The sequence below is a fragment of the Anopheles maculipalpis genome, chromosome 2RL, assembly GCF_943734695.1.
Source record: "Anopheles maculipalpis chromosome 2RL, idAnoMacuDA_375_x, whole genome shotgun sequence".
NCBI lineage: Eukaryota > Metazoa > Arthropoda > Insecta > Diptera > Culicidae > Anopheles > Anopheles maculipalpis.
This window is the reverse complement of record NC_064871.1, coordinates 50916011-50942668: the sequence shown is the minus strand read 5'-3', so window position 1 is coordinate 50942668 and position 26658 is coordinate 50916011. Positions and strand designations below refer to the sequence as shown.

At 42.6% G+C, this 26658-nt stretch overlaps 1 protein-coding gene and 1 long non-coding RNA gene across 3 annotated transcripts in view; one reads left to right on the top strand and one right to left on the bottom strand.

The window, feature by feature from the left end:
* Window positions 1-26658, bottom strand: part of LOC126558700 (probable G-protein coupled receptor Mth-like 5) — a 200865-nt gene that overhangs the window by 79786 nt on the left and 94421 nt on the right. The window lies entirely within an intron of this gene.
* On the top strand, window positions 432-26469 carry LOC126559888 (uncharacterized). 2 transcript variants are annotated; one of them, XR_007607042.1, is made up of 4 exons: window positions 432-598; window positions 6772-6810; window positions 26189-26281; window positions 26363-26469. It is a non-coding gene; the product is annotated as an uncharacterized LOC126559888 (long non-coding RNA). The 2 variants fall into 2 exon arrangements; XR_007607043.1 differs by lacking the exon at window positions 6772-6810 and having other exon boundaries at window positions 437-598.

The window sequence follows — 26658 nt, the reverse complement described above, 5'->3', positions numbered from 1 at the left end:
ACTCTAAAATGTACGTATTGAAACAAATGAGAATGTGGCACCGTTGCCGTGCTGTTTAGCTTTTGACAGCGATTTGTGTTTGTTATTATTTCGCGAAAGATGAGCCTGTGGTCTCGACGTCACATTTTGTATGCGATGTAACGGCATGTGGCTTGATATTTCCAATAGGTGGCGCTACGTTTTACAGAAATCAATTATTTTCTTGAATTGAAAGTAGCACAATGCAAATAAAAACCTTCAACAATACTGTATTTAACGAAAACAAAAATAATTCGAATCAATTTGCTCTTGAATATCAATACATTTGTTTTAATTTTAAATTATAATAATTGCAATGCGTTATCCATGATTGAATTGTAGCTTTCAACAATTTGTTGCTTGGGTGTCTCCCCCTACATGGTGCCGTTACGAAGCGTTACCCGTTCGCTGCTTGGCTGGTGAGGAGAGGTCGCTGTCACACGCGAGCAGCGAGTTTACCCAAATTTTGACAGTGTTCGTGGACGGAAGGTTTCGTGCTCGGGTTTGCCGTGTCATCAAATAAATTGCGTTTTGGATCGTACGCTGATATCAATTTCTGATTTCCACACAACCAGCAAAGGTACGTACGTAGCAAACTGTCGCAATTGGCACCAAAGCACCTCAAACCAAGTCGCAAATCGGGGTCAAAGAAAACTCGCCTCATCTAGCCTTCCATTTTGTGGGTCGAAGAATACGAGAAGGTAGATTTCAACATGGCGGCTCTGCTTTGTGGCTCACGATCGAAGGCGTACACATTTTCTATTCGTCCAAGGACGATACGGAGTGGCCTTGGTTTCACGACGTTTGGGGCCAATCCGTGTGGCTCGGGGATTTTCGCTAGTGCGATTGCTGCTAATGCAATTGTTCCTTGAAGATATTGGCAATATTGTTTGTGGTTTTGCAACATCCTCCCGTAAGCGAGGAAAAATCGTCATCCACTCCTCTCCCTTCCCCTTCTTTTCGTGTCTCTTCTACACGATGGCCTCTCACAACATAGGAGTGAAAGAGCGAGCTACATGGGAGAAGGATACGGTTGTACCGCTCTATCGCACTGCGCGTAGCGGGACAGTAATCGAATATGTTGGTCCATTTGGGAGTTTTTTTTTTATTTTCCTTCTTATGGCACACACAAGAAAAACAACATCCACTGTCGTGTTGTAAGCCAAGTGTTCGCGATTTTCATAGCCAGCGTTTCCGTGCCAAATATATCGTGAGATTAGAAACCACGATCGATAAAGTGTGTTGCTATGATCTTTAATTCTACTTCTCTGAAAGATTAACATTTGTTCCCATCATATATCATGATTCTAATTTGCATTTTCATTTTTTCTTGTTTCTCCCGCAGGTAATACACAACTTATAATAGAATATCTCATGTTGGACAAATCATCAGTCCAACGTTTGCTTATCGTTTTCCTATTTATGGTTATCGGGATGATTAACGGAACTGCAGGTGCAAGTGATATCGTGTGGTGTAAAAAGGATTAGCATAAAGGGGGACTGTTTGTTCATTGCTGCTATCCGCGAGTGCAACACAAACAACGAATTACTACTACACACCCACACATCAACAAATTGTGCAACTGATCTTCCTCTCTCTTCACACTAACTTCCAATCGCATTATTGAAGTCAACAGTACGCGTGCGTTCAGCCACCGTGTGCTGTGTGTGAATGTGTTCGCTCGTATGAAGTAATTGTAGACATATACTACACCACTACTACCATTACTACTCATCTGCTTCCTTATCATGGACGTGTGCGTGCGCGTATGTGTGTGCGTTTGTTGCTATGTGATAGAAAGAGAAACAAACAGTGTCCGTTGTGCGCGCGTCAGTTTGCTTGTGTGCGAGAGATAGTGACTGTGTGTTTATGGGCTTTAAATTTGTATATTATAGAAAGTGTTGTTTATCCAACATACGTTGTAAAACAGTATGATAATCTCTCAGCTATCGTTTATCACTATTAATTTGCAAAAGTTTTATATTACCTAAGGGAAGAAGCAGACAAAACCTACCATTTTTGCCTGCGTCTAGTTACATTTGGATGCGTACATCCGCTTTAAGATGTATCATTTGTACGTTTTAAGCACTCAGTGTCGAAAAAAGAGGCAACAGGACTATCTTTAAGTCCATCAAGGATTAAAAACGATAGAAGTGATGCGGCGTACTGATCCGTTTTTGGAAAATCATTTAGTTTCTTTAACCATCTACAGAAACGGAGCCAGGAAATGCTAAAATGAAAGGAAAAACTCGAAACTAATGAAATAACAGTGTGAATGTATGCGTGGATAACTATGCCCAGCACAAGCACCATGGCGCTTAAGAGGTTCGGTGGGACATGCGCGCCACTTGACACCGTTTTTCTTCGTTATCTGATTTAATAGCGTTTGACGGCGAATGCGTCTCGATTCTGTGTGTTGCTGCGGTAAGAAGAAGCGCAGGGGGAAAAGTCGAACAATGTTGAAGCGAACATTGGAAAAGGGAAAATACAGAGCATCGGTTCGACGTGATGATACACACTTCTTAAGTGTTTTCCCAAGCCTGACAGCCTCAGTTTTATATTTTAGTTGTAATTTTAACATCCAGATTTTCTCTAAACCCAGTCGAAGGCATAAACGCGCTAATCCTCTGCCAGGGTCAAACCAAACCCTAATCGGTCTTATCGCTCTTGTGGCGGTTTTGACGCGGTTGTGCTTGAGTCTCCGCCGACTACAGAGCACTGTGCTGCGTCATTGCCATCGGATAACAACAAAACCCAAGAGAGTTGTTTTAGTTGGTCCTAAAGCACAATTACCATTTCGAAGGTTTTTATACAAGACGCAAAAAGTATGATGATGATGATGAAACCGATAGTGTGTGGTTATAAAATTGCCTAGCACGCTTAAAACAGCAAACTGATTAGCAGAGGGAAGCACAGGAAACAAATGGACTGTGCAATTGATATGGTACCGTCCAGCTGTGTGTACGCTGCTGCTGCACCTGTCATTTCGTCCCATGTGATTGCACATCACCAACGTAATGCATCGCCTCTGGTTGGTATTGGCCTTGTCTAGATCACGTGGTAAAAGCTGCACTTGCCAACCTGCGAGGCATTTAATGAGAAGTTTGTATCAGAGGGAATTTTAATTTAATTTGAATGATTTCATTTATTTGTCTAATTATTCTGAAATGGGATAAGAAAAAAAAACAATTGCAAACAATATGAAAAGGATAATATAACGCCAAAGCTGACATAAATTTCAATCCCTACGCACGTGGCCCCACGCACAACCGTCTGAAAGACGAAGTTGACACGTGCGAATGAATGTGCCTGAACGGCACAGGATACCTTGTGTGTGTGTGTGTGCGCGTGTGTGCAGGCTGGTAAAAAGTGTTGGAAATTTTTCTTTTCCCTCCCAGGCATTTCATTCGACAATCACGTGCCACCGCTTCGTGACCGACAACCCCGTTTGGGAAGGAAGAAAAGTGACACAAAACAACAACAAACAAGTAGAAAAAGTATGTGTTTAATTGTTGTGTTTTGCGACTTCGGCGACTGGCAAACACTTTTCTCGCGAAGCAAATGTTTAGCAACTTCTGGCTGTGAAGAGTTTCGTTTGATAGTTTTCCTCTTTTCTTTTGATAGTGGGCGGCGGTTTACTCTATTTTCTATGCGATAAACGGTCACTTGTCTTCGTTTTCGAATGGCACAAGACACCGAAACACACGTACATATATGCGCAGCAGATGCCGCAGGATCTGACGTTGGTTGGATGAAAAGCTGCATGAAAAACTATGTTTCTGACATGGCATGAAAACAGGTTCTTCCATTGCCTCTCGCACCATGACCCCTGATGCCACAGGAAGATGCGACTGCGTGTGTGGTGCCATAGTATACCAGCAACCTTCTTCATCAAGCCGCTCGTTAATCGCGTCAGAAACACACAACGTCTCTGCTCAGGGGGTGTGTAGGGTGGACGATTTCGCGATAATGCAGTTTTTTTATTATAAACGATGCTTGCACATTGTTTGCGCTGTGTCTTGGCAGCTTGGGGAGAAGCCCTGCACCGCACTCGAAGAAAAACTAGTTGGTCCGGAACGGAAATTAATATAACAGCATAGTAGAACGAATCGTGGCGAGCGCGCATACAAGCGTACAAGCCAAGCACGGTCACGAGGAAGATGTTGCCATCGTGTGTATCAGAGATGCAAGGGATAACGTGAGGGATGAGATATACAATAAAATAATTTCACCACCAAACACGCCCCCCCCCCCCCCATGTACTACAAAGTTCAAGGTTTTCCGCGCACACATACAGCACCCAGTATCGCAGCACGAATGCATAACGAAGAGCAGGAAATGGGAAACGATCATTACTGCTTGAAGCAAGAACAAACGGATGCAGAAAAACGCAGTATTGAATATCGAAAGTGTGGTTTTACTGCTTTGAGATGTTAAGTTGTTATGGAGATGAAATAGGATCGTAGGACAGCGCAATACGCACCAAAGTCTTTATCCTGCTTTCTCTAGATATTATTTCTAAATTATTATTGTGCTCACGCGGACGGTTTGTGCTCTGATGAGTTTTTTTAGTCTCTAGGCTAATAATGTGTAATGCGTAGAAATGCCACAACATCACTACATATGCCTTTGAGGTATTGAGGTATTTGCTGACTCAGCAATTTCCCTTTTTGTCTGTTCTTTTCGTGATAGTAATTACTCGATCTCGATTTGTAAGTTTTTATTTGGAAAGCATAGGATAAGCGTTCTAGATTGCAATGTTACCTAAGCAGAAGAATCTCTCAAATTGATTAAAACTCTCAAATATCTGGTAAAAAATATAAGAAAATTCTAAAATTTTATGTAAGAGTTGTGTGAAGGAAGCCGTCCCCAAAGAAATAACTTTAAACAACATTGCAATTTTTTTAGCCATGAAAATTATTTTAGTTTAGTTCAGTCGAAATTGTTAGTAGATTGTGCTGGTGAAATAATAGAAAAACTAACTCAAAATCACATTCCATTCAACATTTCTCCCAGCAATGCTCGAAAAGGAATTTCTATTGATTCAACCACATCTCTACGCAAACTTGTTGTTCGTAGCCATTTTGAGTACTTGTAGTTTTTATACTTGCAACCGATCTGTACCTTATAGAAATAGAAACTTGTTACAATTTTTTACACTAACACGTGGCGCTGGTCGTATACCAGCCTATAGGGTGAGCAATCGTGCATGGCTTTTGTTATACGTGGGATTATCCGACACTCACACACAACCAACTTCACAATGCGGTTTACTTCCTCTCCACAGAGGCAGAGGCGTAAAACAGAAAGGACGTTATTTTGACTTCACTTCTTTTTTCATTATTAATAGTATGTAGCTCACGCATTCGCCTATCGAATAGAACTCAACGACCTCTGAAGGTCTTTTTCATTTATTATAACCTCCAAAAAAAGTGCTGTAGTTGGAAGGAACCGGCTCCGAAACGTCGGCCGTTTTTTTATGATTTCAAGCTATATGCATGAGAAAAGGAAAGATATTCGATTGATGCGCGTTCGTCCAGCCGCTAAGTAAAACGAATCCAACCCCACTGTCAAGAAGATGCCCGCCCGTAACCAAGTCCGCATGTATGTTTGTCGGTTGGAAGGAATGGAAAAACGAAAATATCAAAATTATTCTGCGATGCATCAGTCGTCGAGACAGTCTGAAAAAATGGTTGAACTTCTGATGGACTTGGACGATCTTGAACTTGCCGGACATACAAAATGATGAGATTCAGTCGATCATTAGAGAGAAGGAACCTTCTCCCCACCTGCAGCGAATTGAGTACGTGTGATCTCGCCATAAAACGAGTGAATTAACAAACACACACTCGCCAGAGACAGGGTAGGAGAATACGTCTATTGGAACAGGATATCCATAGGTTGGTAAAGTCAAACAACCCAAGCATGAACTCGCGTCCATGTGGTACAGTTTTTAGTCCTTGAAGCGTCACTCGTGTAGCGAGCGGTATTTCAGTGACGGAAAAGGGAGTTTTGCTCTGACTTCCGTTTTGTCCAGGAACTGTATTTACCCCGTCAGCAGGCATATACCGTTGCAACCAGAAAACAAACAGGAAGGAAAATTAGATTCATATCTTTTGTCTACTAATCCATGTATAAGTGTCCAAGTGTTTCTAGTGTTGATCAGTGGATTGCCTTCAAGCAATGCAGGTACGATTCAATTATCATCGTTTCTTTGGTCACGAATTGTGTGTTCATATTCTTACGTACGTTTGCGTGATTTCCGCATATCTAAGGAACAGAAACTCAAGCATAACTAATATATTTTGAACGCAACAAAACACGTTCACTTGCCTATACTATCGACAATTCATTCCATTATTCTAAAGTAAACTAATATACTTTTTACTTTGGCGTCATACTATTCGGTTGTGGAATCGTTTTCAGTTTACTTCCTTATTAGGCGCTATAAACCCTTAGCAGTGGTCTATGATATTGGGACAGGTTGTTCTATACCAGTCTTATGATTAGAGACTAAAAAGAGTAATTCGCTGCACAGAAGTGATATCTTCCCGCTTACGTGCCTAAGAGGATTTTGTCAGTTTTGGACATAACTTTTATCTCGAATGTATTATCGATTGGGAAGTATTGTCTTTTGATGATGAAATTTTCTATATCGCTTAAAGATACTTTATGAAAGTCACCTAACTCTTGTCCAAATGCTATGTTCGAAGATTGTTTAATATATTCTTCTGGTTTCTTTTTATTTTTAGATTCATTTACAAATACGCTCAGATTGACATTTCTATGCGGTAAGCTGGACCACCACCTTATTGATAGCTAATCAACAACTTAAATTGATTATAAAAAAAATACACATCTAACGGACTGAACTGGCTGCGCTGACCTAAAATGCTGCATTCTTTTTGTGGACCAGTTACACATGCCAAGAATTGTAGCTGCTTATTCCGGAAAGCAAGCAAGCGAACGAACAACCACCCGACTACAGCCTCGAGCCACACTCTACTCGTGTCGTCGTGTGGTCTTTTCTCGAGTCGTGCGCCCAAAGAATCTTGTTTGTGGTCTAACGGCTTTTAATGTTGCCACTCGCCCGCTGCTGTTGGCACACAAGGTCGATGGAAGGAATTTTCTTCAGCATCGCTCGCTCGCTCACTGGACGTTGTAACACCCTCCCATGGTTTTGCTCGTAGAAGGTAGAGAGTTTTAGATTTTCTCCACCTCAAGTAAAAACCATCCAAAATCACACCTGTAAAGCTTACTCTAGCGATGAGAAGAAAAAAAGCAATAAAGTAGAGGGATTTTGGAAAAGTGGGTGCTAAACACCACAAACATACAACATGAAAATGGGTGGGGGGAGGTTAGAGGGTTTTCCTTTCTTCTCCTCAATCTAGGCTGATTTAAATCGAAAAATAATACTCTACATCCAATGCTACACAACCACACTGGAAGCTTTTGATGGATGATGCACAACAACGTATGTGGCGCTCTTATCGGGGGCCGTCCCTTCTTCTCTAATGGCTCCACCATGCTTATCTGTACCCGCCGACATCGTCGGGAGAAAAACATGCGCCACGATCGGAGAGAACCGTCTGCGTTTTGTGTGTTTTTTTTTTGCGGAATAGAAAATAGTTGCCATTTGTGTTGTTGTTGAGGATGAAAAATTTAGCAGAGATTCCGCAACCAGAAACCGGGTGGAGTATCATCAGTCCGCGTATTTGTTGGTGGGGCAAAAGGTAATACAAAACTCGCGATGCTCCTTCTCCTCGGAGTTGGGTGGTGCGCTGCTGTTATGTGTAGCGTCGCAGAAATGGGCTTGTTTTCGCTTCGTGTTAGTGTTCTCGCGCGTCGCAGACTGTACACCTTCTTGTCGCTTTATTTAAGGTCATCTTGTCCTCCGTTGATGTAGTAGTCGTATCAGAGCTGTTGCGTATTTGTTTTGCCCAGAGGTAAGGTCCCCGGGTAGTGGAAAGATGCCACATACCGCGCTTTGGTTTCGCGACATCGAGCGCACTTGTGTCAGCTAGTTTTTGTCCGGGAATTCGACCAAACGTTTGCAGTATCCTTTGTGAAGTCTCGAGAGCTTCAAACATCACTTCTCCAAATATACTGGGCAAACAAATTAAAAATGGCAAACTAAATAGTACGCCCTCCGATAGCGGCAGTGTAATGGTCACTATCTCCCGCCGTGCCATGTCGTGCAGTTATCCATTTGTACATCATCATCACACAAAGTTCGATTCCCCGTCTCTTCCGTTTGATCGCGAGCCAAACCGCTCCGTCGTGTGGCGCACTGTGTTATTGCGCGGCGGAAGTATGGTCGTTGATTGGATTCCTTCTTTCAACGATGATCCTCTCTTCAGCAACGCAACCTCCCGAACGCGAGGTTCTTTTCAATTCTCTTTGTTCCACAGCGCACAGCCGTTCCTTGTTATATCGATCGCCGTTTGTACTTGTGATGACCATATTTGTCTGTCTCTACAACAATGCCAGTGTGTAGTGTCATTAGATCGGCTTACGGCTACGTTGCACCATTTTATCATGCTTTGATTGATGTAAATTGGTAGTTTTTGTTCGATTCCATTGCTGGTGCGCCGTGCTTTATTTGCAACAAAACCCGCTTGCATTACCAGTCTGTGCGTAAATGGAATAATTGTTTAAACCTCAACTGAACTTCACGTTAGTAGAAGTTGTTTCATAATATTTTATTTTACAAAAAACTGACTCAAACTTGATTCTTGAAGACCAAAACAGTCGCCTAAACGATGCTTAATAATCTGTACAGAAAGAACATTTTATATAAAACTGTCTCAGGATGACTTTGCGGATTAGGCATTCAAACATTCTCCAAAAAGCTAGTGATAGAACTAACATTCGATTTTCTGTGAACAAACCTGTATTGGGAGACCTTATAAAATCAGTCCATACCCATTGTGAAGTAGCAAATGATCGTCAACACCCACAAAGAGCTCAAATAAGTGAGCAAAACAAATCTGTATCTTTAACTATATTTCAAGTGTTTAGAAAAAGTTTAGCAATATCGTTATCTGTACAGTTTTGACATTTTCTTCCAGATCTCACAATCTTTATTAGTTTCTTTACGACTCAAAAGAACCAGTTGACTGTTCTTTATAGCTTTGTAAACATATGGGGAATTTATATTTGAACTGAAAAGAATCCATCTGGTTATCAAATGGCTTCAAACAACCACAGTTCAACTGTGTAGCACCCACCATTTCCTTGTTTCACCCTTCAAGAGGTGAAGAGACCCTGGTGGTGGGTGTATCTCGTTCTAACCATGACCTGCGACAAAGGAAATTAAATGTATCTGGCGCTCTCCCGTTGTGTCGGGTTGTGGTTTTAAAGGTTTAGTTACTTCTGTTTGCTTCTCTGCAGACAAGAAAGACGCTCCACCTTCTGGACACTGTTGGGTTGGGACACTGAGTGGGTGGAAAAACTTATACCGGTGAAAAACGCATAGACAAGTCTTTTGGAGCTTTTGCACACAGTGTAGCCCTCTCGCTAGCTCTCATTTTCAGACAAGGAAACTCCGATGAGGAACATCCTTTGTGTCGCATCCCTCTTCGGAACAGTAGTGTAAGATTGAAAGACGGATCCCTTCCATCCTGAAGAAACCCAAGACAACAAAGTGCATTATCTTCTTGTACCTTATAATGAGGTGAAGCAGGCGAGTAAATGAAATTCCCAAGCTTTTCACTTCCTTGCTCGTTGAACAGTTGTATGGTTTCTTTTAGAAAATTTGCAATGTTTTGCCACCGGGGAATAGTTGGCCATCGTCGCTTTAATTTTATACGCGTTTGGACATAATAATGATGGTCCGGTCTCTCTGGTTGAATGTAGTGATATTTATGTGGGGTCGAAGAGTGCTTATTCAATTCTGTTTAACAACCAACAACAGACTATGGAGCGAAACTAAGGATGACTTGCCTTTGTGAAGCACTTAAGGCAACATTTTTCCCTACTTGTCGCATCAACAAAGCATTCGTCGTCATTCCTTACGCAGGGAAAATTCTGTGATTGTTAAGTAGGTTCAGTATAAAAGGGGGGAAAAAAGAATGGATTTGGGTTTTGAGGACGCAATTTAAATTCGTTTGGAGGTAAATTAATAGCGTAGTTTATAAACTGCGGACTGCGTATGTCTACGTATCATCTTAAATTTGTTCTTCTATTTACATTACACGGCTAGCGTGTGAAAAACCGGATGTCTCTCTCAAGAAGAAAATCTGTTAATTTCCTCTACCGTGTTAATGTCTGCATTTGAATAATCTTTGCTGCTTTGAAATGATTGTTTCGGACAGTTCCACCAACACCAACTCAAAAAGAGATAAGAATCATGCATTATCGTATCGGGATCGCTTCAAATCCCATTTACGATAATACATGATTCATTTTATCTTATCACGAAGAGAACAGGAGGAGACGCCTTATCAAAGTCCCGAAATGTCAAATGAATCATTGCATATATGGGAACAAGTTAGGCCAGGAACTAAACTTCGTTATGAGTTTGAGATGTGAGAATAGGTTGTTGAGGTCCATTACTACGTTGTTTTGTATTCCATTTCGCTAATATTATCTTCATCATTTGTTATTTCATTCAAAACGTGTGTCCTCAGTTCTCTATCTCTATCATAAGTCTTTTGTCGCTCGACTTTAAACAAACGGCTGATCATAAAATAATATTCTGAAGTTTGGTCGTGTTTTTCCTTGTTGGCGTATGTTTTTCAATAGCTCCAGAAGACACACGCATTTGCTTTGGACTGTTGTGTGAAGCATTTATGCGTCACAACCTGTTTATGTGTCGTCCTCCACCCATACACACACACACACATTCTCTGCGGAGCAGCAGCAATTGGGTGCTTCTATCTCTTTTCCTTTGTTTTTATTGACTATTTTTCTCTGATAAGGTCGGCTCTCCCTTGTCATCACAGGCTCCTGCCCTGTGCCTGCGGGGAAGGCGATTAGCCGGAACTGACGCCATTTAACGGTCACAACGCGATGGTGATGATGATGAACCAACAACATTCACTGAATTCGTGATGTTGAAACGTAAGGCTTCTCGTCTGTGAGTAACAAATAGAAAGGGGTACAATAACTTCGATAAAAAATGTTTTGTTTTTTATGTTGATTGCGTGTAAAAGTGCACGAGCGAAGTGTGGAGGGCCTTCGTTATCATTTTGGCAGTTTTATTTAGCGAACAGTTATCACGCCATCATATTTTTCGTTGTTGTCATCAAATTCATGCCTACGGCAGTCAAAAAAGATTGATGAAAGTTTTTCCTTTAAGTTGCTTGTTTCCGTTAACAGCTGCAAAAATATATCTTCTTGCACTTTGTCCATTACGCACTAAGTCGCGGTATGTGATTATTACGCCTTTTTTGTAATGTTGTTAAATTGCGTTTCTGTATGGTGGCAGCTTTGCTTCTTTTTGTACTTTGGAAACAGGCAGCTAGCTCACACGCGTTGGTAGTGTCAGCTTTAATCTTCGTACTGCGCGTCGCAGCCGTTTGCCTAGTGCATTGCAGAGCGCAACGAAACGAACTCAGCTCTTCAACTTTGAATGGAGGAACCCATCCGTGCAGTCTTCCGAATGTGTGTGTGTGTGTGTATGTTTGTGTGCCGTGTGTACCGTGACGTGTGTGGAAATTCAAGTTAATCGTGTCTCCCACAGTGTGCGAAGCGGGTTGAAGGGAGAGCACCCACGCGCTCTCCACATCAGCCACCGCCATCGTTGCCGTCGCAAGGCACGGATCAGGGGCGGTCAAAAGCAAGCAAGAAGAGTAACAAAAAACAAACCGTCTGCAGCAGCAGCAGTCAGCACACACAAAGAGATCAGGAACAGTGCATGTGTGTGTGTGTTTTGTACGGGGAAATCCATGGCACTACAAGAACGAGCAGCACAAAGAAAATGAGGAAAGAGCAGCGGGCGAGAAAGAGAATATGCGTACCATTGCTCACATGAGAAAAATAAAAACTCACATCAAGCATGCATAAAAGAGCGAGCCGCGCGATTTTACATCTCTTTCTCGCACACACATTTGGCATAGAAGCGAGTAAAATATTTGCTGAGTAATACTCTGCCTGGGGTGAGCCGTTTATCTGCAAGCTAAAGCGAGATAGCAATAGCTACTACGGCTAAAGTGGGTGTGAGAGAGAGAGAGAAAGGTAACAGGCAAGGCAAGAGACAGAGAGTGCCAACAAACCGTGTTCAGCACAGCGCGCGGTAGGTTCGAGCAATGCAATCGACGTAGCCTGTCCGTCAGTTCGAGCTAAGTTGTGAAATCGTTCGGATCTTTCGGGAAGAAGCGAGCCAGTCTTCTCGCGCCGTGTGTGTGTGTGTTTGTCCGTTGCGTTGGTCGCAGTTTTTTGTATGCTGGTTTTTGGTAGCAGCTCTCTGTGTGTGGTGCGCGCCCTGTTCAACCTTGGATGCATTGCGGATCGGTGTGTGGTACGTTAGAGTACGTCGTCGTCGTGCAGAGCCGTCGCAGAGCTTGTTTTCTTGTGCGGTGCCGTCACGTAAATTGATGGTAATAAACCAAGCTATTATGCCTCTCTCCAGCAATCATATGCGTGTGGAGATGATCCACGAAACTGTCTGAAAAAAAAAGTTCAATCAAAACGAGATGCTCATTGGTGTGTTGCAAGAATGTGGTTGGTTAGGTTACGGGGATAGGCCACAAGTGAAGCGCAGCAACAGCAGCAATGGTCGTCATCATCATCGTCGTCATTCGCTCGTTCCATCAATTCCATCCATCAGTCATGTGCTTTTTGTGTGCAGAGCCGTATGTGCGTGTGTGTTTGTGTGGAGTAGCAGTTCGTGGAAGGTCTTGTCATCGTTGTCCCACCACACTCGCTTGTCCTTTCCTGGTCAATCTGTTACGGTGTGTGGCAGAGAATTGGGAGGGGTGAATTCCATTGCCCATTGCGATGTTCTGCTGGCAAATGTCAACTAAAGCATGTGTGAATGTGTGCGAGTGTATGTATAATACGAGACGAGCGAGCTACTTCCGGGATGTGTAATTGTGTGCGTGCGTGTACTGTGTACAAAACTGGGCGAAACAGTTTTTTTTCCTTTCGTTTTTTGCACCTATCCGCGGCCCCCCGTGGCTTGCTTATGATGATGATCAAAAGTACTCCCGCATGAAAGTATTTAGCGATGTGCGATCAAATTATCGTATATTTTGTTGTTGTTGTGTTTACGGGTGTTTTGCTGTCTAGTACCGAGATGATGAAATACGTATATGATGTCGTACTAAATGTGGGTTGCCAATCGCGCGCACATACATGTCGCTTAGTATAAAGGTTGGTCGTTTACGCAATTGAAACGTTCCCATTTGCAGCTACAGCGAGATATATTCAATTGAGAAAGCTCATCGTGTGCAAAAGGAAATATCAAGTGGGATCGTACTAAGATCTCTGCAAATCGTTGTGTGTCCCCGTCGTGTTTGAGTTTTTTTTATATTGCGACTTGACCGAAAAGTGTGTTCATTGTAGAGCAGCATACACACGGAACTGTGTGTAGGTGTTCTGTTGCTACCCCTGCTGTGCCACAATGAAGTGAAACTCGTTAGCAATCAAATGTACGTGCATGTATGTGTGTGTGTTTGTGCCCGTATGATCAAGTGTATTGGTAAATGTGTGTGTGTGTGTGCGTGTCCCACAGTCGTAGAGACACAACATGTCTGAAAACAAAAATGTTTCTTCGTGCGTGTAATACTCTTGCACTGCTGTTCCTTGTTTGTTCCGTTAATTCATCGACTATCCGGCAGATCATTCATTTTGTTGCTCCTTTTGTTCGCCATTAGCTACAAGTGTATTATATATGAAATGAAAAATTGGTCAAGTCCCGTTGGTACTTGTTCGCTATTGGCATGCAAATTGAGAAACATTCCCTTGTGAGTTAGGAAAGAGAAATACAGAGGCAGACAAAGCTGCCAAGATTCGATCCGTGGTGGTGTGGTGAATGGTGCAAATGTTTTTGTTCTTACAGACGTGATCCGCAAGTTCTGCGCGTGACTGTTCTCCCCACACCCCCTCAGCATTGTTTGCTGCTTTTGTTTAAGTGCCTCGGTTGAAAAGTGTTCACTCGAAGCAGCACCAATTGGTAGTCGGAGAGTCGACAACAGTGACGCGATAATCGAATACCTCCCTACACTGCAGCATGTCAACAAAAACTGTGCGCAAAATGACTTCAGTTTGCGATAAAAATAATAATCTTCAGTACGCTCAGTATAGGCAGGTACACCCGAGTGTGTTTGTGTGAGAGAGAGAAAGAGGAATAACTGAAGGGTACTACACAGAGTGAAAAACCAGTTCCATATCATGTGACAGGTCGCGCTGTGTGTTTGTTTGGTGAAAAACACACATCCTCCAATTATCACCACGCATTGTGTTATCGCTAGTTGTTGGTTGGATAAATAGCTTGTGGTGTGATGCGACGTAATGCAAACAGTTTGTGGCCCATGCACATTCCTTTTTTCTCTCCACCTTTTTGAGCTTGAGCTGCTCGAAAAAGACGTCATCAGCTGGTGATTGTCCTCCACCCCATCGTTTCTACCCATTTTCCTATTTCCGTTGTCTACTTCGGTTGCCAGCGCGGTACGTGTGTGGGGACCTGGGGACCTGGTTACCATCGAAGCAGTCTTGTTCGCTTCTAATCTTTGCACAGCACTACGTAGTCGTCTGCTGGTTGTCATACCACTACACCACCAACGGATGAACGGTCACCATCGCAACTGTAAATGTATGCGTTATTTATGTTTCTACTGCGAAGACGGTAATGCTGGCGCATGGTGTGTATTTGTGCACTGTGCTGTTTTTTTTTGTTTGTTGCAGCGGTCGCGTCCACATGGGGATGTGTGTATGTAACTGTGTTCCTAATTGGTTCCACCACTCGTCTATTGCGTGTTAGTTGAGACGCAATCCCCGTATGCTCTTTTCGCATGTATTTTGTTGATGGACAACAAACGGACGGCATCCTTCAACAGACAGACGAAGACAAGGACTGTGAAGTTTTGTAGGGCGCATCGGGGTAATGGGGTGATGTGATGTGTGTGTCCCATTTTTTTGCTGCTTCTTTCACAACACACGCGCGGTCCGCGGCCAAGTCTGTGCTGGCCTTGTGTGACGTATCTTCTTTATTTTGCCCTTTCTTTATCACGTCGTAAATTCCGTCCGATTACGTGAAGACGGTAGGAAGCGAAAGGGGGCAGGCACGTGTCGTTTGTTTGACACTCTGGGTCATAACGACTTGGACTGAATATGTTGCTGTGGATGTAGTTGGTGTAGATTCTCGTTCGTTTTCAACATTGTAGCTACTGCGATCATGAAATGTGCTCGTTAATTTAATGTATGCATCGATACTCATCATAAGTAAAAGAATTTTATTTACAGTAAGTCATGTAATCATTAGCTTAAGATCGTTCTATTCTATGCCTACACACGTTGCTTGGAAGTAATTTCTCGTCACTACTCGGAACGCCCCTGCTTATTACAAGCACCCACTCTCTCTTATCGTCTGTTTTGCGCAAACGTTTGTTTTTCGTTAGATCTATGTTTAGCCACGCTCGCACACAAAGCCCCTTCTGCATTGACAGGCCACACATCAGTCGCAAGCTAAACGATCGCGAACACGCTAGAATAAATACGGCCATTACTCAAGGCATCACAGTAGTACGTCAATGCAAGAGAGAGAGAGGAATGGTTTGCTGTGTTTTGCAAAGTTTTTCTTTCTCACTTAATCCATAAAATATCATATTTAAATAATCCGTTGAAAGTTGTGAAAGTCTAAGAACAAATCAGAAACAGATGTCATGTTACATTTTTTCATCCAATTCACTTTTCACATTTTGAAAAAAAAAAGTATACCCCCCAGGAAGGAGAATTATTGTCCTGTGTCACGGGAGGGAGATGGTTTTACTTATCCGCACGCTCAAGTGTACTGGTCTGGCGCAGTGTGCCGTACGCTGGGGAATTACCTCCACTGGATTTCTCGAAATCGAAACTATCCCATCGCGAAGCCAATGCCTTCTTACCAGTTTTCTACCAACGCTCCCGCGGCGCAGCACCGTGGAAAACAGATGGGCAAGAAAAGCTACGGCACACATAACAGCAGATCCATAACCCGACACGACACGATCCCATGAAGGAATCCCGAGGGACCTCTTCGCATAACACCACCACAACTGCTGGCTGGCTGTGGTGGCCCGTGCAGAGAAGCAGAGAAGGGTTGTTCTGTGTTGGGAAAACTGTTGTTTGAAAGCATATATATATATATATATGTGTGTGTGTATGTGTGTAATTTTATGCTTTCGTCTACATTCGCCTCCTCCGCATGGTGCTTTTCTTTCGTCATTTGCTTGTGCCTTCTGGTGCTTGTGTACGAGTGTGTGGTTTTGTTCGTTGTTCGTGCCTTGGGGTCCTTGGCCATTTTCAATGTTAAAACCCCCTAGGCGGTCGGGGAAACGACGTGAATTGTAGAACATCACATACGCAAACCTGTGTAAAGAGGCTAACGAAACGTACAACACAACTACATACATAGATCTGCGTATAATCTACGCATGGAATTGTCTCTATACGAGCGTATGTGGGACGTGTTAAACCTCTGCTGCTGCTTGCTTACGTTCGGTTTGCACATTTGTGTTGGTGCATGTAAGCGAGAAGGTACCAGCATATTAACGACACATTTTTAATGAGTTTCCTACGTCCTGTAATGTCGTAAGTAGGGAATAGAAACGGAAAACGGTAACCAGCACCATCACCACCAGCTGACCACCGATGAAGCCTTTGTCGGGCCACAGTCTTTTAGAACGGAAAAGCGCACCTAGCAGACGAAAAAGGGGGTCCTTATGTTCGGAAAACGCCTACCACAAAGAGAGTGAAAAGATCGATTGCCATGAGTGACACGCAATCGTAACAACGCATTCCAATGCTTACTGAGACTTCGATCTCTGCAAATTAAGGTTACAATAGGATTTCCTCACCATTTTGTCTGTGTGTGTGTGACTTAGTTCCTTCTAAATCCAGTCAAACACCATTATTCGTCTCCATGATGTTGGCTCGCACTGGCAATGCGTGTAAATCCTTCCTGCAAGCCTACCTTAGTCTTCCATTTTCGCTTCTTCGGTTCCAATTCTGTGGGATGCCATGATGTGTTTCCACATCGACCAAGCAGCAGCACGCGCGCACTAGGCCGGAGGATCATCCGTCCATCCCATTCATCATGCGGCGGATGTCTCCTGTAGGAAGGAGAAGAGTAAATAAAAGCTCACATTGTTGTGTACACGCCGTGCTAAAGCGTTACCGTACCCGTGGGCCGAGTCCCATGCTCTGGCAGACAGCACACCACAAACAAACGCACACGGCCCACAGAGTTCATCTGTGTAGTTGAATGACCTCAAACGGTCGCCGCCACCATCGTCTCGGTTCTACACGCACACACGCACACGTACACGTACAGGAACCACGTCCGCATGGTATCACGGTTGAGTTAGGTTAAGCGGAGAAGCGGTGGTGCACACACACACACGAGCCCTTCTCTCACGTTGATCGTCGATTTGGTTTTCCCTACGTGGTTTTTTCTTCTGTCAGACCTCTCCCATATGCTTTGCTAAAGGCTGCTGCTAACCTGCCTTTTTATCCCTTTTAACTGCTGCCCTTAACTACTTATCTGTTTCCTTCTCCTTCTTTTCCGTTTAACATTTTCCTTGTGCGCCGCGAACTCTCTTTGGCTATCCTGTGTATGTGTGTATGTCACCCCGTTTCACGATTTGTTATATTCGCTGCGTTTTTGGTTATAACACCACCGGTCCAGTAAACCAGCGTGTGTGGGAGGGAAGGAGGAAGGGCGAACGAATCGACCAACTATCATTACCACCACCTGCCCTTTTTCTCGGCCGTGATTCATCTGTGCTGTGAAACATGACAGTCTTCCTCGCGGTTTGATGAAAGAGAGTGGTGCTGCCGGTTCAATTTCGAAATCCGACACGCATTGCCCGATTTATGCGAGCAAGGAAGAATTTCGGAAGATATTGGTTGGTGATATTCGAGGGTGGTGGATAGAGAAGTTGACACTCTTCTTCTGTCTCGAATTACAGGGTTTCTGAGTAGAACTAGACAGAAACGTCTTCTGTCATCTTCTGTCAAAAGATAAAATTTTGAAAAGGTATTGCAAATATTTTATTTCTACCTCACATTTTTAAAGAAAATCATGCATTCTGATTGCAATTATATTCGGTGTGAAAGTATACTTACGTTTGGGAATTATTTAGAATTGGGAATCAGAAAAAATTTGTATTTCAGCAGTTATTTTTTTACCGCTTGGGGGGGGGGGGGGGGGGGGGGGGAGGGGGGTATGGTAGCATGCACCTCGACCGACGACGCCCACGTCGTCCAAATCAAGGATTTGGTGGTCAATCGGTCGGTTAACGATACGAGACTTTTCGGAACCTCCATCCGGCGAAAGCTGCCGGATTTGTGAAAAAACAACAGCTGGTTTTAGCACCACGATAATGCGTCCTCCCATACGGCCATCATTTTGAGGGAGTTTTTCGCAACAACTGGCACCCATATTATTCCGCAACCGCCGTATTCGCCAGATTTGGAACCAGACGACTTCTGGCTGTTCAATAAACTAAAACGGCCGCTTCGGGGTTTTGACACTATGTGACACAGGAGATAGAAGCCGCAGAGACGGCAGGAGAACCCAAAGGGCATCCCAGCATCCGCATTTTCCACCTGCTTCGAGGAGAGGGAGAAGAGGTGCATAGCATCGGAAGGGGATTACTTCGAAGGTGATGATCTTCATTTGGCCTAGTAAGAAAACCATTTAAGAGAAAAAAAACGCAGTCACTTTATTTTTCGGGCACAGTAGTATAGTCAGTCCTTACTACGGAGGACTGCCTCTACCGCTGGATCGCTGCAAACCGCACACCCACCTAACTAAATGAGAGAAAATATCAGCAGCAGGTATGGTATCTTGAACAAATTTTGTCGCGTAACGTTACGGGAATCCTCAAAAAATCATAATTTCCTTAGCCAATCCCTTCTGAGAATTATTACGTGTCGATACCAATATTCCATATTTTCATGGAACTTTCATATATTTTTAGATTGTTTATTAATTACGGGCTTCCCTGCTTGTTTAACTCTTCTGTTAGAACCATTAGCGAGCATTGTCTTGCCAAAATCGTGGTATTCCACTGCCTCAGCGAACATCCATTTTTATGCATAAAATCCAAGTCTCAAATCTCATAGTCTCATACCATATCCTTTATCATCTACGATCGGACGATTCCTAACATACTTTGGCATTGCTAAGACGTAGTCTTATCAATAAAAGTAGTCGTGTGGTATATTAAAATGCTGCAAAAAAAATGTTGTCCGTATTTTTCTGCGATGAAATGAACGAACGCACCGTTCTTTTACAGCAAAGAATCGGTTACCATCTGATGCTTCTATAATTATGGTGTTCCTAGCAAATAGTGGGGGGTAAAGAAAAAGAAGGAACTGCATCTCTCATGTGTGTTTGATGAATCCCATTTCACCACCCGGTTCTTCCATTAAAGATCGAAAATTGTTGTCGCTTTTGAAAAATAAAGGACGTAGCGGCAGCGCACCGAGGCGGGGCCCGGTGGTGTAGGCAACAGCTGCGCCGGTCTTCAAAAGGCAGGACCGGGGTTCAAATCCCACCCGGACCGTCCGCCCGCAGTGAGTACTGACTTTCCAACTACGTGGTAGCAGCAAGTGTAGTACCCATTCGATGGTCGGAAAGAACTTTAGCGGCAGCTCTACCTAAAAAGGACTTTATTTAAGATGTTTCGTACAATACGTTAACGAAAGTCGAATTGATTCTCAAGGAAACACATTAGGGAACTGTTTAATTAGTTAGATTTCAATAATCAACCATAAAAAACTTCAACTCTTCTACAACTCACCTCAAGGTCATTGGCCTTGAAGTGCGCTGCAGTATTGTTCTGTGGCGTGTGTAGGGTGTGCAAAAGAAGGGTGGAAATCTTATACCTGGTTTCCAAGCTTCTCCTTTCTCCCCCATGCCACTACATCGGCACGATCGTGTACTACAGATTGCATTGCGAAAAAATCATCGTGGTCAGCAAAGCCCGCAAGTCGCCTTTGCCGAAGAAGCACCGCAAAATTGACCGTTCATTGTGGTGTGTTGTTGTTGGTGGTAGGTGTGTAGCTTCTTTTGCATAGATAGTTCCCCCGTGGTCAAAGAAATTAGAATTGAAGAAGATACACCACAAGCTCTATGGTGCACGACGTCAAAGAAAACAACAAAAATGGCCCTCGGAAAGGGCCATCGCTACGCTATATAAAGTTCAAGGTGTGAGCTGCGTTCAATATGGTTGCCTAGCCCCTGGGGGCCGCTACCATCAAGCCAGGCGCAGTGGAAGAAATGGGCTTCAAAGTTCTTGCACACGGTGCACTTCGGTGTGATCATCCGTCCCGTATGCATGGCATAGGGCGATTTGCTTTTTTCACATTGGAAACAGGGAAAAAGGGTTGGGGAGGAGGAGGGGGGGGGTCTGGTCTGCGCAATGAGAGGGAAGTTGATTCATTTATTATGCACAACAACCCCGTTCTTGGTTTTATGGTTCGGGTGTGTGTGTGCACTGCTTCTCTTGCTCGCTTGCAAATGGTCCCGCAAATCGGGTGTTTTGGCTCGAGGTGCTATACTTGGAGATTTTATTTTAATACACAACAGCGCATACCTAGAGCTACATACATAGAACGGGTGAGGACTGTAGAGAAGGGTTTGTTGTGCAGTGCAGTTTTATTTTTGTTATGGTTTTGCTATTTTCTCATCGAAGAGGAAATGAATAAAGAAGAACGTTTACGGCAGTACGATACCGATGTATTTGCATGAGCTTTATAGCAGCTTGCCGTTAAGAAGCTTGTGATGATTTTCCTTTTTTCATATATTGCATAATATCAGTTAGTTGTGCAAATCGTTTTAAACCTCATAAATAGAATAACTTTCCGGAATAACTTATAAATTGCACTTTTAAAGTTATATGCACTAGAACTGCCATTAATATGATACGTTCTGGTAGGGGGTTCAACAACTTTACGATCTAATTTTTGTAAAATCCGAACTTGGAAATTGTTGGGCCCTGACGACAAGATTCCCTAAATAATAAGGGCTTTTTGACGGTAATATCTCTTGGTGTGTGACGCCTGTTCATTCCGAAATCTCTTAGTAGACGATGGATCTCCTTAGTGACTAGGATGCTGGAGATCTCTTAACTGTGAGTGACAGCTGTCACCCCATTGTCGAAAATTCAAAATATACGTTGTGTTGGTGCGGATATGAGAAAACAGTATTCCATGCTTTCAAACACCTGCAGCAGCTGTATTCGTCCAGCTTTCTTGTGAATAATTTTATAAATTCTATAACATTGTCACTGTAATATGTGCTGTGCAATGGAAATAAATTCAGGTTTAAAAGCTTAAATACATCATTCCAATTTATGAATTACCACTTCCCACTGTTTCGTTTTTAAATGGTCTTGGTGGCGCTTCACAAATTCGTTTTCCGGGTTTGGCCTTTGTGAACTGTACAGCAAGGCCCGGATCACAACAGCAAGCTGAAGGAAACACCTATCTTTTAAAAAAACGAGAAACAATAATTAATATACAATAGGAGAAGAAACACGACAAACAACGACACTTCACAGTACAAACCGCACATTGTTAACAGTGCGCCGCCATCTCTTCCCTGTTTTCTCACGGGTGACAATGGCCATGGAAGGAGAACCTCCTTCTCCTGGCACCACCTTTGCTAGATGACCCCCGCGCGCGCTCGCACTGTATGATGAAAAGCCTGCAAAAGAAAAGACAAAATACAGTGTTTACAGCAGCAGCACGACGCTCTTGTGTCCGACTGAAAAGTAGGTTATCGTAGTGGGGCTGGATTTCTTCTCGGCTGCTAAACTGCTGGTTCGGTGGGAGTTGGGGCTCCCCAGCAGAAGGGGGTAAAATAGAAAGAAGGTCACGCGACGTCATAATAAATGTAAACAAAAAGGCGAGTTAAAAAAGTGGCCCCCCCCAGTGGCGGCCTCAGTAAAGCATTAAAACACACATACAAATATAGAAGGCAAGAGAAAGACCAGTACTAACACCTTAGCACATACACACTTTCGTTAACGATGGAGGAACATACCCCACTATAAATGAAAGTAACTCCTTACCAAATGAGACCAGGAAAAGAAAAGTAAATTCCTTGTTTTTGAGCCAATAGGAAGTGAGATTGATTGTTAATATGTTTAAGGATGGATGATTGTTTTACGAAAAATCTACTTCAGCCGAATATTCGTCAAATTTTAATTTTCCTGCTCTTCGCTTTGAATCTTTGTTCACTTTAATTCTGTCTGAACAACCCTGCGATACGTTGGCATAGTGTGCGAGGACTATTCCTCACGTTTGACTTACATGCTTTTAAAATGTACCATTTTTTCTACACTCTTTGAGTTTTTTTCTCTCTCTTCTATTATGTTTTTCGTTTACGTTTTACCTTTTAATAAATTCCTTCATGTTAAAATGGCGGGTTATGCATACCCTTGACCGCAGGCGTACATATTTCCGGCAAGTAGTACGGCAAAGGTAGGAAGCATATGCGCTTTAATCCCAAAGCAGCAAAAGGTTGTATTTCATACGAGCAGGCAAAGAGTATGAAAAAGAGAAGATTGCTCGCCGAGATCAGCTAACGACGCTTAGTAGCTACTATGTGTATTGGTTTGTTTCGTAGGCCTCCGTTGAATTGGATTTTGTGTGGTGGATACCTTGCAGTTCTACTCACACACGCACACACAGGAAGCACAGGAAAGCATTAGACGTATTATTATGGATTATAAATCACCCATGGGAAGAGCAAAAAATAGTGCTCTGAGTTTTATGCTCTGCGTTCTTATGCTACATTTTTGAGTAACATAAATTTCGAAACACCATCATTATTTGTACAACAAGAGCATCACCGTCATCGATGCAACGCGTTTTATTTTGAAAGCGATTGATTTACGTTCATTACTTCAAAATACGGTGAGGAAGAAGTACAACATTAATTCCTGAAACCGCAATTTGTAATCCCCTCCGATTGAGTTTTGGGCGAGCATTAATTTCACTGTTGCTTCTCTGGTTTCCCATGAGTCACACGAGCGGGGGCGACTGATTCATCCGCAAATAATACCAATCATCTAGATAAGCTCTCCGCATCGTCGTTGCTGTGCTTTTAGCTTTGGTTAAAGCAATGTTGAATTTTCTTCGCACACATTTCATGTTATCGCACTCCGGTTTCTTTAGGTTCCCTTAAGGCAGCGCAGCCCGTTTGGAATGGTGATGAGTCATAGGAAACGTTGCAAGATTTGAGGGGGAGGGGGGGTAGGTCGAATTGTCGATTGCCTTGCAATGCGCGCCGCAAAGGAGTTTACTAATTTTGGATTAGTCTTTTGCAAGTTTTTTTTAACTGTGTAACAATGAATTCGAGTAAATTGCGCCTCAATCTGCTAATGATGCGAGCCTAATTAATTAATTAATCTATCAACTCTGTATTTAGCATAACTAATTTTCGAGTTTATCCGTAGCCCAATCAAAAACTTTTCGCAATTATTTAAATTCTTAACTTTAAGAAATTTATGTTTTCAAAAGGAAATCTCAAAAAGGAAATACAGGCACCTTGAAATTGGCAATAGTTTGACATTAAGAATGGTTTTTCTAGGTGGTTTGACCATGAAAAAAAAACGAACATCTGTTAAAAATAAAAGCTTTTTTTGTAGGGTTGAAGTAGGGCACGAACCTGTTCTAAGAACTGGCAAATTTATTAATTAATACTGAGTAAAAAGTAGCAATACGGCCTGGCCGTCCTTTACGAATAAAAAAAATTAGTAAAAAGTTTTTTTTTATTCGTGTCGGTTGTTGGTATTGCTTAGCGTATCTTAGCTGGGAGACACTTCCTTCTCTGAGCCGTGAAAGGGCACCATATCCCGCGTGTGCTCGGTTCTGAAAAGTATTTTAAAACAACCTGGCGCAGCATTTTTAGCAATCATGAATTATAAGCAGCGTGCGGGCCACCGGTGGTGTAGGCGACAGCGGCACCGGTCTTCAAACGGTAGGACCGGGGTTCAAATCCCATCCGGCGGACCGATCCGACCCTCCGTAGTGAGGACTGACTAACCAACTACGTGGTATCGGCAGTCTAGTAAGTCATTTCGATGGCCGGCATGACCTTTTAGAGGTCGTTAAGCCAAGAAGAATAAGAAGCAGCGTGTGTTGTCATAAAATGAATTTTTGCCGGTTGCCGTTTTGTCGGTTGAAACATAAATTTGTATTCACTTATTTTTTTGAAATTGAATTTTTAAAATACTAAATAAGGAAATATATCGATACGGAATGGAAACACAAAAGACTTATGGCGGATTGGAGAACTTTACGGCATTACGGCATAGCATATCAAATGCAAATCGCTTACGATCAAAGTAAAGCCAACGTAGCATAGCCCCAAAGTATTGCAATGTATATGTAAACGATCATCAACACACCGGATTGTGGAGAAGAAGTGTAAGGCGTGGTGTGGCGGATTATGTGCATTTTTCTTTCGCATTGCGTTTCCTTGCCACACTGCTGCTGGGTATACCAATGTAGCGTTTTCTTCCTATTAAATACTATTCGTGCGTGCGTGAAAATGCATTATCATCAGAAAAAGGGGCGGCTGCAGCATAACTGTCGGCCACCAATGTTTATGTTCGTCTGGCGTCTGCTGTGGAGGATTACTGGGTAGCGGTAGCATGATGGTTACGTAAACGATTTCTCCCTCGGTTAATTTTGTGCTGTTGTTTTTCGCGGTTAGTTAGTCCGCGATTTATTTTTTAGGCTTTGAACAATGAAGAATAATTAACGTTTAATTAGTTATCATTCTTGTGCAATGTTTTATAATGAATTGTGGTGTAAATTGAAGTATTTGTTACCTGCAAGTTCAACTAACAGAAGTCACGAAGAAGATTTTGTTACAATTTTGTAACCAAAGAACCATTTTTTCACTTCTCTTACAACACCGGAAAGCAGGAACAAAAAAGTTTCACACATGATTGAAAGTGCGATGCATGCGAAACGGAATTAAGCTTATTTCCCATTTCCCATGGCGTGTGCATATGCATGTTAAACAACAAATTTTCCTTCCTACTTCGCTACTTTCTACTTGATGTCTGTACGCCACTGAGCGTTAGAAAAACTTACCAGGAAAAGGAGGAAATCCATTTACCTTTTTTTTGTTGTTCATTTTGGGTTTTCTGCTAATACGTTGCATATTGTGTCATCGGGTGTATTGGGTGGGTGAAACTTAGCAATTGTTAGTAGGGGGCGATAAGCCAAAGCAATGCATAAACCAATGGATAAGGAATTTTCATTGGTTTTATAATACCAATCCATACAAAATACCAAAAAATCTGTGTTTTGGTTTATGTAAAGTGTACCAACTATGGGTAATTTTATACTAAGTTAACGATATATTGATATGCGTAATTTAATTTTCACATAAATCACCAACGATTCGTTTAAAGAAAATGTGCAAAAGAACGACTTGAATTCATCTGTAATAACATTATTGTTTTGTTATAACAAGCACAAGATGATAATTATTCTCCTAAAAAAAATGAGACAATCTAGACGCTTTTGCTCAACCAATGCGCACTCTGAAATGATGCGAAAAGTGGCTAGAAACAGTAGCATAGACACCCCTCACCGAAGTAGGTTATGTGCGTATTTTTCATTCGTCCGTTTTCCTGACCTCATTCGTTTCATTTTCTGCTCATTGAAGGTGCTGTTGCTCGTTGCTCTCGTGTTCAGCGCACACTGAGAAGCTTACACTATCATTCACCAACATTAGAAAACATTCACTCACCTTCTACTTTACTCTATACCTTCTCCTCCTCCTACGCTCTACCCGCCTCTACGAGATTTTGCGCTCGCACACTGCTGCATAGAATGTGGCATTTGTGGGATATTTGGAATACAAAATGCAGGGTGTATTGATGGAACTTTACTACAAAGTTTAGTGTGCCAGTGTACCAATATTAAATCTAATATTAAGCTTTTCAACCTTTTTTTTTAAATAATTGTTGTTTTTTCTCCTTTTCTCTACAGATCCAAACACAACCAATTCAACGTGACACGACCAAACTCGAGACCTAACACTTTCGTCAATATCCCCTCCCTCGGATACTGTGCGGCATAAAAGTAAGTATAACTGAGTTTCAACAGACACCTTGTGGAATGGTTTCCAACGGTAAATTTTATTTCTGTCTTTCTAAATTTTAGAAACCTTCGGTAGAAAGAAGGCGCTTACAGCCTACTAAAGATATCTTGCAAAAAGGTTGCCAACCAACGGCCAGACAAAAAAGAGTGCAACAAAAGCACGCATCGTATATTCGTTCTTGGGCGAAGAGGAAGGATCCAGGGAGCCAACGTCTGGCTTGCAGGCATCTGTAGTAGTAACGTGCTACGATAGGAAAAAAATAAGAAATTGTCGACTGGACACAAAAGCATCATCGTGCTGCATCTTTGTTTTTTAAGTACACACACACATATTTCTTTCGGCTTGTGTTTTATTATCG